A 12,108-nucleotide genomic window follows, 5' to 3' on the forward strand; every position below is an offset into this window, starting at 1 on the left:
AGCTACGTGCTGTAGGGATATGTGAGTGAGCGCGATGAACTGAAAGTATCAGTATAGCCTTATAAACATAGAATGCCCGAAAGATATCGAAAGAAATGACTAATCAATTTGTAAATAACTGAAGGTCAATAAGATGGTAGAAAATGGCCGACAGAGATATATGAAGAATAAACAATATAAACTAATCTAGTTTCCTTCTTTGACAAAGTAACTAGCCTCATGGGTAAGGGGAAAGTATGATTGATGTCGACACTAGCAAGTCATTTGCCATCATGCATATAACGTTCTTCTAGGCAAACTGCATAAGTATAGTCCAGATTTAATTGCTGGAATGTGGACACTTACCAGAGTAAAACCAAAAACAAAACTGCAAACCTTATATTCAGAGGATGGCTGATGGTCAGTCTGGGAGTATATAGACAGAAGACTCTTTCAAAAAGCTGTTAAGGCTAATACACTATTGAATGATTCCATTAGTGACTGAAAATTAAGTGCAACTATTAACAGATGATACCAGAATGAAAAGGGATGCAAGCAGTTTGAAAGGCAGGACTACAACTCTAAATTTTCTTGATAAGCTAGAGAAAATGCATGAAATTAGTAAAACATAATTCAATCAAGATAAAAACATACTATTGCACTCAAGAGAGAAATTCAAATGCATAACTACAAAATAACTAGCTAGGCAGCAGCACTTCAGAGAAGGATATGGGGAGGAAAATGGATCATCTTAAATTTATGATAAATGACGGATGTTCCATTACAAAAAGGCAAACATTCTGATGAGGTATATGTTACATATGGGAGATGACTATTCTGCTTTTGTTAGTTTTTATGGGTGGGGTACAGTGTTTAATTTTGGACACCATCCTTAAAAAATCCTTAAATAAAACATAGAGAGTCCAGAGGACAAAACTAAGACTATAAGTTTTAACAAATGTGGGCTGTGAAAAACATTTGAAGAAAGTGAGTTTACTGCTCCAAGAAACAGAAAATGGAGAGACATGATAATATTTTCCAAAATTAAAAAGTATTTGCAATCATTAGTATTTACAACCAGTAAAGAGTTTAATTTTCAGGAAGACAGATCTAAGAATAGGAAAAACTCATAGTAAAGAAGGGTGTGAAACACAAGAGATGATATTGGGCTTTGCTTTGTTCCCCAAGCCAAGTTGTCACTGGAAAATTTAAAGCAATTTAAACATATACTAGATAGGAATTATGCAGATGTATTTTATCTTGTGTCTAAGTGGGGACATTAGCTAACTGATGGCCTTTCAGGTTCTTTTGAGCCCTGATTTTCCATGGGCTTTTAAATAAGTAGCCTTATACCAGTGATGTCGCTGTATGTAGTAACGTAGCAGCAATGTCAATGAGGACATTGGGGAATACATATTAGCTGCTTATTATTTATTATTACATAATTATAATTCAGGATCATCCAGCACCTCTAGTCAGAATTGTGCTAGGAAGTGGACAAACGTGAGCGTATGATCACAACCTCCTTGCCTTTCCTTTTTAAAAGAAAGGCAGAGGGAAAGTAATCTAATCAAGTACATTCCCATATGTGCTTGTTTTTTTAAAAAAAAGTATAGTAAGCGACAGGCAAGCCCTTTTGTCTATCAAGCTAGTGTTAAATTTATTGGCTAATTACCTGTAAGCAGATGTAGATCTTGGGGAACACACAATACAGAGAAGACACTAGTGTTCAGATCAGATCAGGGGACGATGCTTGTGTCATGATCAGCGAAAAAAAGAAGTTATGAAGCAGGTTCATGTGAGAACCTGAGCAACAAGCTAACATCACATGTGCAATAAAAGAGTGATTGGGAAATGTGAAAAATACAGGAAAGAAAAAGAAAGCTAGAGAGGAAAGTACAGTGAGAACAAAAAAAACCCCCACAAAACTGTCCTACAAGGCTCTCTTACACCACAGAATCATAGGAGTAGGTGCAACTTGCTGGAATTCCTTTTTTTTTCTTTTTTTTAATACTAAAATAAAATAAATCCTGTTTTTAATTTTTCAAAGCATTTTCTACCTGGGACGATCTCATTGGACTTATCCTAGCCTGTATTTACTGAACTTTAACTGTTCTCGTGCTTCACAGTAGCCTACATCTTAAAGAGGGGCTTGGAAATCACAAGCATGACTACACAATATTTTCCTTCAAATGATATCTCGTCTAGTTGTTAGTTATCTTCGCTATTTGTTAGCTAGACTAGTTTAGAAGAGAACTGATATGCCTCCAAACCATATACGAGATTAAAACAAACTCTAGCCGGCCGGATGGAGGCATAGGACCATGTCTGTGCTTCTGTGACCTCTCCAAGGCAGCCAAGGATCAAACTTCTTGAATTTTCTGAAACAACACCCATAATAAACATTACAACTGGCATAGTAAGGATATCAGAAATGTATCCTTAATCCAAAACTGAGTGACTTGAGTTTATCCAATATCAAAGAGATACTATCAAATTTTTAAGGTCACAGATTTCACACTTATAAAAGCTTTATATATAAAGTATATATGGACAATTGGAAACTTTGGAAAATTATTTGAAAAATTACCTGTTTTTCAGGAGCAGAAAATGAACACTTTTAATCACTCTGCTGTCATTCTGATGGAATGGAATTCATTTACTCCAGTTTCTGAAATAAGCAGAACTTCAAGTCCTCCACACATGTCCTCTAAATAGAGAGATTCTCATTAAAAGTTACCCCTGAAAATATTTACCATACCTCAAGGCTAGGTCTAGAGAAATCTAGATGAGGAGGAAATGGAAATGATGGACCTGAGTGAATACAGTTATATCACACGACCCAGGCTATGCACGCTGCTGTCTACCTCTTTTGATCTGATTCTATTTGCTTCACTTATATTCGGATTTTGCATGACAAGTTGGTATTATTTCAAGATAGCTAAAGAAATTACCAGTTGGTGTTAGGTCCCTAGTCAATTAAGGAGCTACATGAAAGGCTGCCCAGCCAGCAAAAGTCATGTAATACTTTATATTATTTAAGAAATCTCTCTATACTATATTAAGAATATGAATATCCAAAGAATAAACAACTGGGATACTGAAACTTTAAGGAAGAATGCAAGAAGTACTTCAGCAGGAAAAAAAAAAAACCAGCCAAAGATAAAGTGGTCTAACAAATTGTAAATCTTTTCCCCAAGTTCTTATGCAAAAGATAAAACTATTCCTTTCATTATTTACATGAAACTCAGATTTAAGTGTTTTATAATCAGCATTTATTATGGTATAGCTTTACCCACCCATAAAATATAATTTGTCCTAGCAAGGTCTTTAACTCTTACCAGTAACCTCTCAGGTGCTATTGAATGTAGAAAATCTGACGGGTGTTTTATGTTCAATACTCCTGTGACAAAGATTAATGAACTCACTATACTACCTATCTTCCATGGGATGATGCAAGGGACCTGGTCCATTTCATGCAGCTTAAGAACTTTATCATTTCAAGTAAGAGACTTCTTTCGTAATTTATGAAGAATTTGTATTTGAGGATCCTAATTCTCAGCCTAGTCTCCTTGGCCTCTTAGGAATCCATTATTTTTCATGTCTGAAAAGCACCATTCTGATCACCTCATATGACAGTTTAAAGCATAAGACAGACCTCTGAAGCTGATATTTTTGCATCAAGGATGTTAATTCATGCTAAGTTAATTATATCCTCCTAAGCTGGTGGAGCTAGTCCCCTGCCATCACAAGTAGCCAGGAAAACTCCATCTTCATACAGTTTGGTTTTGGCTTCATTTTGGCTAGTTGCTAACAGAAACCTTCTAATTTTCACAGTAAGTGTAGTCATACTACTTTATACTCATTTGTTTTCCTGTTAATGTGTGGCATTTAAGTTAAATTGTTACTTTCCTCCCCTGGGGATTGCTACCCTGGTGGAATTATAAACAGAGAACATATCCTCTCTCACAACTTTCATTTAGTCAGGCTTTCTTTGTTGTATCTGAATCTGAGAATAAAATAACTTCATGACATTAACTGCTACCTATTCCATCAATGCAACGCTCAACTTAACTTTTATTGTCAATTAAAGCAGAGCTAGAATATTGTTCCTAGCATGAATGTATAAACTACTACTGATTTTTTAAGTCTTTATAGAATGAGCTTGCTAAGTCTTTCTCAGCTACCCTTTAGACCCTCGTAGAATCATACTTGCTCCATCATAATTGGAGAGATTTCTCCCGCTTCATCTGGTGGTTGTTAATATCACTGAAGACCTAGAAAACAGCATTATTTTAGATTTTGTATAGTTTTTCCTACCCTTCCAGGGTCCATAGTGAATGGATTAATTAGATGATGGCCACATTTTCCTTCAGTTTTAAATTGAGATGGTTGGTTCTCTTTGAAAGCAAAGGAGTGGGAGATACTTTGCACAAGCATCGACAGTCATTGTATTACTTCCCTTTGCCTTTCTGTAAGGGAAAACAGAGTCCAATAACTGTTAACACTATTGTTGAAAGCACCAGGGAAAGCAGTGCTTAGGTGCCTTCTTTCCTGTCTCTAAAGACTCTATTCCACCAGAAAAATCTCTGCCCTGAAATCTTCCAGTGCATATATCTGTTGAAATAGTTGTAGCCATTGGTCTTGCCGTTGTCTGACATGCACAGGATACCTCTATATTTGTTTGGAATTTTGCTTTTTCTTTGAGGGGGAGGGAGCAGAGGAAAGGGTTCGAGTTTTGGGAGATATTTTTGGAGCAAGGAAGGAGAAACTGCTTACGAAAAGTCAGACTTGTTAAGAAATCTTTGGATGCTAAAATCTCTCAAACTTTTCTGGCCTGGAAGCAAAAAATTCTTACAACCTGCTTTTGTCTAAGCATACAAAAGCTTTCTGGCACTCATTATTTTTATTGTTTTGTTTTTACTGTTTTATATTTTAACATTTTATTTATTTCTATTGTTTTAATTTCATTTTTTTCTTTATCATTACATAAGATCGGGTAAATGCATTTCAGCTGTGTCAGATTAGAATTGAAACATCAGTCCTAGGGAGGACATCGGAGAATCTTTGTGTTCCGCTTACAGCTTAAAAATAAACATGCGAGAGCATTTTTTTTTTCTTTCTGAAAGGAAGTGGCTTTTCTCAGTAGGTAACTTAAAAAGGCATTTTCTAGAGAAATATCACAGAATCACAGAATCATATTATTTAGCTATTAAAGGTAGTAGGTATTTTCAGCTGGGTATATTCTGTCATAGGCAAATTTTGACTCGTTAGCCACAGCCTTTGAAGAACAATGCTTTTATGTGAACATGAAATATGTTTGTCCTCGTCATTTGGTGACTCAAGAGTTTTCACCAAAATATTTTTGCTTCTCACCCTCCCATTGTTTTTGTGTACCTGGCACTTTGTTCTACTGTCTGAAAACATAAAGCACAAGTGACAGGGAAGACTATTGTACAAGCAGTTCCACAAGGATAAATCTAGTGGAAAGGAAAAGATTCGCTAAGTTGAACAAGTAGATGACTCCCAAATATTTATTTTAAATCAAGCAGTGCTAAGGAGGCATGCCCTTTAACACTTGCAGTCTGGATTATCGAACAGCTCATTTTCAGGCAGAGTGAAGCAGACTCTAATGTGGCTGCAAAGCACAGTCAGACGCTCACAAAGAGGAGCTGCCAGGCCAGAGTTCAGCTCTCTTCAACAAATGGCACGAGTACGAGGAAGAATCGAGGCCTTTTTTCACCTTTCCCACTCCGTTATGCCTACTGGATGAAGTGAAGACATTGGAAGAGCAAGACTACAGCCAGAAGAAAGGCATAAGTATATATTTTCATTTCCCAGGAGCATGTAGAAAGGATAGAAATTAAATTTAATTCAAATTTCTGAATTACAGAATTATTCACTGCCCAAAGCGCCACTGCAAGCAGCATGCATTAAGGGTAGGGGGTACAAGTTTAACTGCAGCTGTTCAGCACAGAATATATTGAAAAATATTTATTCTGTATACACTGTGTCTTAGCATTTTTGCACAGCTATAGTGAGAGTCCTGAAACTAATTCTGAGACAAAATGGCAGCATGAAGGTGAAAAGAGACAGGAAAATTTTTTCAGATGAACAGTTCACTCACTCAAAAATGCAATTTCTAATCAACAAATGATACTTGGGAACTCATGCTGATTCTGTGAGTACTTTTGACTGAAAAAGCAGATGGTACTTTTTTAAATTGAAAACTTTGCTTTGACGTGCTCAAGATGAAATGTTTTGATTTTTCATTTTAAAATAATGATTTGCTGCCTGATAGACTTTTTTTTAGTAATGAGAATCAAAACACAATATACTTATAATGACCGACAGTAAATTCAATTTTAGTTTTTGTTTTGATAAGAATACGGAAAAACACTTTCACGTGAAACATCTTTCTTCCTCATTCTTTATTCAGTCACTGAACTGAAAATGAATTAATTACACAGCTCCAGTCTCCAGCTACCTGAAGCATCTGTAAGCAGAAACTTTGGATATGACCTGGGAAAAGTAAGAAAAGATGGAAGTTTTACTATTTTAATGGTGGGAGCTTGTTATAGTCCCCTAGCGTTGAAGTCAGATAAGGATAAAGATCTTCAGTGTTACTAGAATGATTACTGCTACTAAGGATTGTGTGGTTCTTCTACAGGTTGCTGCTAGCACTGGGAGGAACCAGATTTTCCTCAATACAATAAATTTCATCATCAAATAGTTACTGAACCAGTAAGAGGTGATTCTAGCAGTTTAGATTTGTTTGGTATTTTATGAAGAATTTCTAGAAGAACATAGCCACAGAAAATAGCAGTGGATTGAATTATTGATTCTGTTTAACATAAATGAAGATAAGCAAAAACATGTGTGTGAGGTCATTGATTATAAAATGGCTAACTTTGACAAATTACAGAAATTAGTTTATGAAGCCAGTTGCTCTGAGAATGCAGATGCCTTAGAAAGAGGAAGGCTTGGCATTGCTTTTGAGGAACAGCTTAATTTTGAACCTGTTTTGCAAGGAAGTAAAAATGGTTAGGGACAATGGTTTCAGATATAAATTTATGAATAAGCACATGAGAAAACACATTAAATGAAAGTAGAGGTGTCAGACTTTAATATGCATTAGCATTTCTATGTAAAAACACAATGTTTATGCCAGTAAATAACAAAGAAGAAAGAAAGAATTGGGCTCCATTGAGAATGAGATGAAATTGAATGTATTCTAGATGTACTTGAAAACAAAAAAGCACTTCGTATATACTTCTACAAACTTGACCATAGTGAAAAGGTAAACACAGATGAGGAACTGGGTATTTAGGTACACATTTAGGTTATACAAAAAAGAACTGCAATGGCTATGGGACCACAATTCACTGTGATGAAAAAAAGCAGCCAAGATCCTAGGATATGTTGGAAAAGGTCACTTGAAAAAAACCTTATGCTCCTTGGCTGAGGAGGAATATCACACTATTTCTGTATGTTAGCTTGCATCCGAGGATATTCTGCAGGTATGGCCAAAGAACAAATAGTTAAGTTTTTGCCAAAGTGGAATACAAGCAGTTTTTTGCAGTTTTGGATAGGAGAATGAAGATTATTTAATCTAATTGAAACTACAATTAAAAAAAAATTAAGGTAGGAACAATAGGTTTAAACAGACTTTCTTCAATGTTTCAAAGACTAAGATATTTGTATAGTTCTAAATACAGGAATACTTTTTTTGAGATCTGCAGAGATATTATCTTTTTTTCTGAGACTGTAAACGTGTCTGATTCCTCCCATGTAGGATTAGAGATCATGGAATAATTTAAATCATGATTTGAATTATCCTAGTATCCTAATAACATGGGTACTATTCACCACAATTCAGTTATGTAAAACAGTGTGTCTCATCTGAAATATATCACTTCCACCGGCACAGTGGGGCCTGATACTAAGCCAGAATATCAATTCAGTAAGGAGAAAGAAGCTCCTCTTTTGGCTCTTCCACTAATGTCTACAGAATCATAAATACCGTGCAGTTGTCTTTCTAACAAATTGAGCATAACTGCGTATAAAGTACGAAATAAGAGTTTAACAAGTTAGATGGAAATACTGCAGGTTTCTCTTCGTAGACATATAAAGATCATAGAATAAAATGAAAGGAAAGAAAATGCAGCTTACCTGTACAGTTTGTTTGAACAGAGAGTCACTTTGCCCATGGCATCAGTGCAACTTTGCCACATCAGACAGATGCTTACCTCTCTATTAACAAAGTGATTAGGAATGAAAAGAACTTCACATCTACATTTGAAACCGGAAGAAAGTTGCCTGAAACAGAGGACTTTTTATTTTTCTACTAGGTATGAATAAAAATTTAAGTACTCCCAAGTATTTACTACCTTAATATTTTTTAACTTTTTCTGCAACTGTCAATTTTCCCAGAACCAGTCTTCCAAAATCTCCTAACAATCCCTTTGATCCGGACTTAGCTTATTACAATAAGACCAAGATAGACACACTGAAAAGTTTTTTTCAAACTGCTAAGAGTTCCTGATTATTTTGGCCTGGAAATTCTATTTTACCACCTCTCTCATTGTCATTTTGCAAGCTCAGTTGCACTAAGTGATTTTGTTAAGCTGGTAAATGCTGGATTTATAAGGCAGTCTTCACCTTGATCCTCCTCCCCACACTGTAACTGCGGGTCTTGCATAGGCCTGCTGGGTTGTTGTGGTTTCTCAGTCCTGCTGTGGTTTTTATGTATTTAAACATGCTGGTTGCTTGTATTATTAAAGTCTCTCATTGGGACAATATTATTGTACAGGACTGTTGATTTAAAGAAAAGCCTTTCTGAACACACAAATTCGCTGTCAATAGTCAGCAAGACAGGAGAACAAAATACTCTACACTCCTGTAGTCAATTTGAATGCAATGCTCTGATATTTTATCTAGCTCAGAAAACCTCAGTGGGACCCATGAATTACAGACCACCAGTACAGAGGTTAACAGCTGGAAAAAAAATACTTGCTTGCCATCAGTAGTATCTGAATCATCACATATATTTCTTGTCCAAAGCACAGGCAAGAACTCCAGTGTCGCTGTTACTTCAGTCCTTAGGGTACGGGTACTTGGATAATAAAAGCAAAGACATTCTCCACAGGACTACACTTCTTTCAGTACACAGAATGAGTGGCATTTAGCTAATGAACAGTATTTTGCTTTTCACGTATTGTTCATTGTGTGGTCAGAGGTGTTGCTCAGTCCCCATGTTGTTTTTGTATGTACGCTAATCATATCGTACACTGAAAACAGAACGGTGAATTTTCTCCTGAATTTTTTGCATGTTACTTGTCACTATAGAATACTTCATAAATATTTACAACTATGCAAGACAATAAGGTATTATTTAATCACCATTCGGTATGTGCAAAGAAATTAAAGTCAGCAGCTGTTACTAAATTTTGGGTGCCCAACTTGAGGTGCCTATGATGACCCAAAGTTTTAGTCATTAACATCATGTAGCTTCTGCTTCACATTGTTTGTACCTCATTGGACTGACAAGCAAGACATCAGTTCCTCATTTTCAGTGTAGATGTTCAAATCTCAGTGGACAAGGTTTGCAGCAATTCAGTGCAGTTTCAGGGATAAAAGAGACTCAGATCTGAGTTAGAGTATGTCCAATCTGAGGAGATTCTTAGGGGAAATAAGGGGAAATAATCAAACCTTACTGCAAGAAAACAAAAAACTCAAAAAACCCCCAAAACAATACAGGAAAAAAAAGTAAGAATAAAAACCCCTCAGCCCAAAGTGCTGAGCTCTTTTGAAATTGCTCCTAAAAATTAAGCATGAAATAGTCACACAGAATTTCTGTTAAGTGGTTGGAGCCTGGCAAAGTTTATAAGCCACTATAAAGAAAGCCTGGTAATGACAGACGATACCACCAGTCCTGCCTATAATATAAAAAGCATAGTCAGTATTTACTCCTCCGGGTATAGCCAACTCTTTTTCTTTTCTAGCAGCTTCTACTTACCATTCTTCAATTAGCCATGGTACCCATCTAAAATTTATTTCTATTGAGAAGTGACCTACCGTATTCTGTATCCATTCCTGTGCTTCCTTTTGCAAGATGTCTTGATAGATCATTGTGGACACAGCTGAGAGGGCAAAAGGACATCAAATTGATGAGCAAAACTAAGTAATTAGACTTAAAATGAAAAAGGGTAGACAATGTAAAGCAGATCATTGCTTTTGCTTATAAATGTAAATTATCACTATCCCCTGTAGCTTCCAAAACAATTAAGACATGAATAAAGGACCTCAGCTGTCACAGCTGCTATGCAAGGAGTGAGGTTAGAAGGACAGAAGAACAAAGATAAGAACTAAATAACTGGAAGATAATAGGAACGACTGAAGATGGAGCTGGAAGAGGAGACGTGGAACCGTTCTAGAATCAGGCTTTTCAGCAGAAAATTCCCAGTAACTGCTTGCTCAGCTGAGGAACTGACTAGCATGAGGAAGAAAAAAGAGCTGAGCCGAGTGTCGTGTCGTTTACTAAGCACACTGAATAGACTACTCTCATGCATTAGTTCTCTTCTGCAGCTATCAAAGCTGTTCTGTTACACCTCATACTGCTCATTTCAAACAAAGCCAAAGTCAGCAAACCATTTAAGCAAGGGCTTAAGTTCATTTTTACTCTTCATTTAATAAAGTTTATACAACATTGAATCAATGTTATACAACTCACTTCTATTTCTCATACTTAGATGTAGTTCTTAGCTGCTTTGCCTAGTAGGGTTTTAACACAAAAGAATATAAACTCTAGTTGCAGTGAATGCTTGGCCTCACTGAAGCCGGGGTAAAACAAATTGTTTTCATGTGGCTATGATTTCTTTAGACTGTTTGCCTTAATTTCTAGCTGTTGTTTATATTTATGTGCACTTAAAACGTTTCACTACATTTCACTAGTATGGGAATCTCCTATAAAACAACTCTGGAGTAGTAAATTTTCAACACTAAATCTTTATTTTAAATGGAAACTTTACAGGAAACTACATTAATACTGTAAACTAAAATGAAAAATTACAGAAAACGAAATACTAAAATACTGAAAAATGCTAAAACATTTTAATAATTTCAAAATCTCATAAGGGCCACAGTGCAATTTTCAGCCAAAATATTTCTAAAACTGGCAGCCCACAAGAACCTCGGAACACCCATGTAGAAATATGTTTTTAATTTTGAACTAAATGTTTTTTCCCCATACACCCAAGTGTTTTCTTTAAATAGTGTAAGACAGCCTAAAATAAGGAGGAAGTTAGGCATTTCTGTAGTGCAATTAAAAATGAATTAGATATAGCTACAATCAAAGTGATTTCTATGCTGCATTTGAAAAGTTTAGAAAAATAAGCTTTTCAAAAAGTGAAGTACATGAAGTTAGGCCTCTCAAATTTCTTAATGTAGTGGAAACACTTTTCTGAGTATCATTTTCCTCATCACTGTACGGCTGGGCAACTAGAATTGTCAACTTACTTTTCCAACTCCTGATTGTGATTTCACAACTAGGAAATCCCAGTGAATAATATGTGGAGTCTCATCAGTGTTCTATGTTATCAGGGATATCGCAGAGAGTGAAGCCCCAGAGCACGAAGAAGGCGGTCTCTCTCAAACTACAAAGATATCTTTAGAAGAAGGGTTATTTTAATCGAAAATTCTAAGCTATTCCTAACATTTATGTTACCTCATTGAAGCAAAAATTGGGATTGGCTTACAGCACTCTGTATACTCTGCAGCTGAGGAGGACAAATTAGAAGTCCTCAAGATAAGTCAAACTTTGTTTCCATGAAATGAAATTCAGCATCAGAGCAGGTAAAAGCTAGTGAGTAATAGTCTTCTCCTATCTTTTTAGCTTCAAACACATAACAGAATACCACCTATTTCACACATTCTTCCTGTCATTAACCTTTTGTACTCTGCACATCTTGGGATGTGAAAAGCATCTCTGTATCTTCTCACAGCCCTCAAAACGGGAATTTTCTATCCATGCAACAAGTATAACAAATCAATTATTAATATCAATTTTATCACCAAGCAGAAATATTGCTGAACCTTATTTTTCATCTTTCAAAATATTTCTACACTATG

Source organism: Struthio camelus, chromosome 4, assembly GCF_040807025.1.
Source record: "Struthio camelus isolate bStrCam1 chromosome 4, bStrCam1.hap1, whole genome shotgun sequence".
Taxonomy (NCBI): Eukaryota; Metazoa; Chordata; class Aves; order Struthioniformes; family Struthionidae; genus Struthio; species Struthio camelus.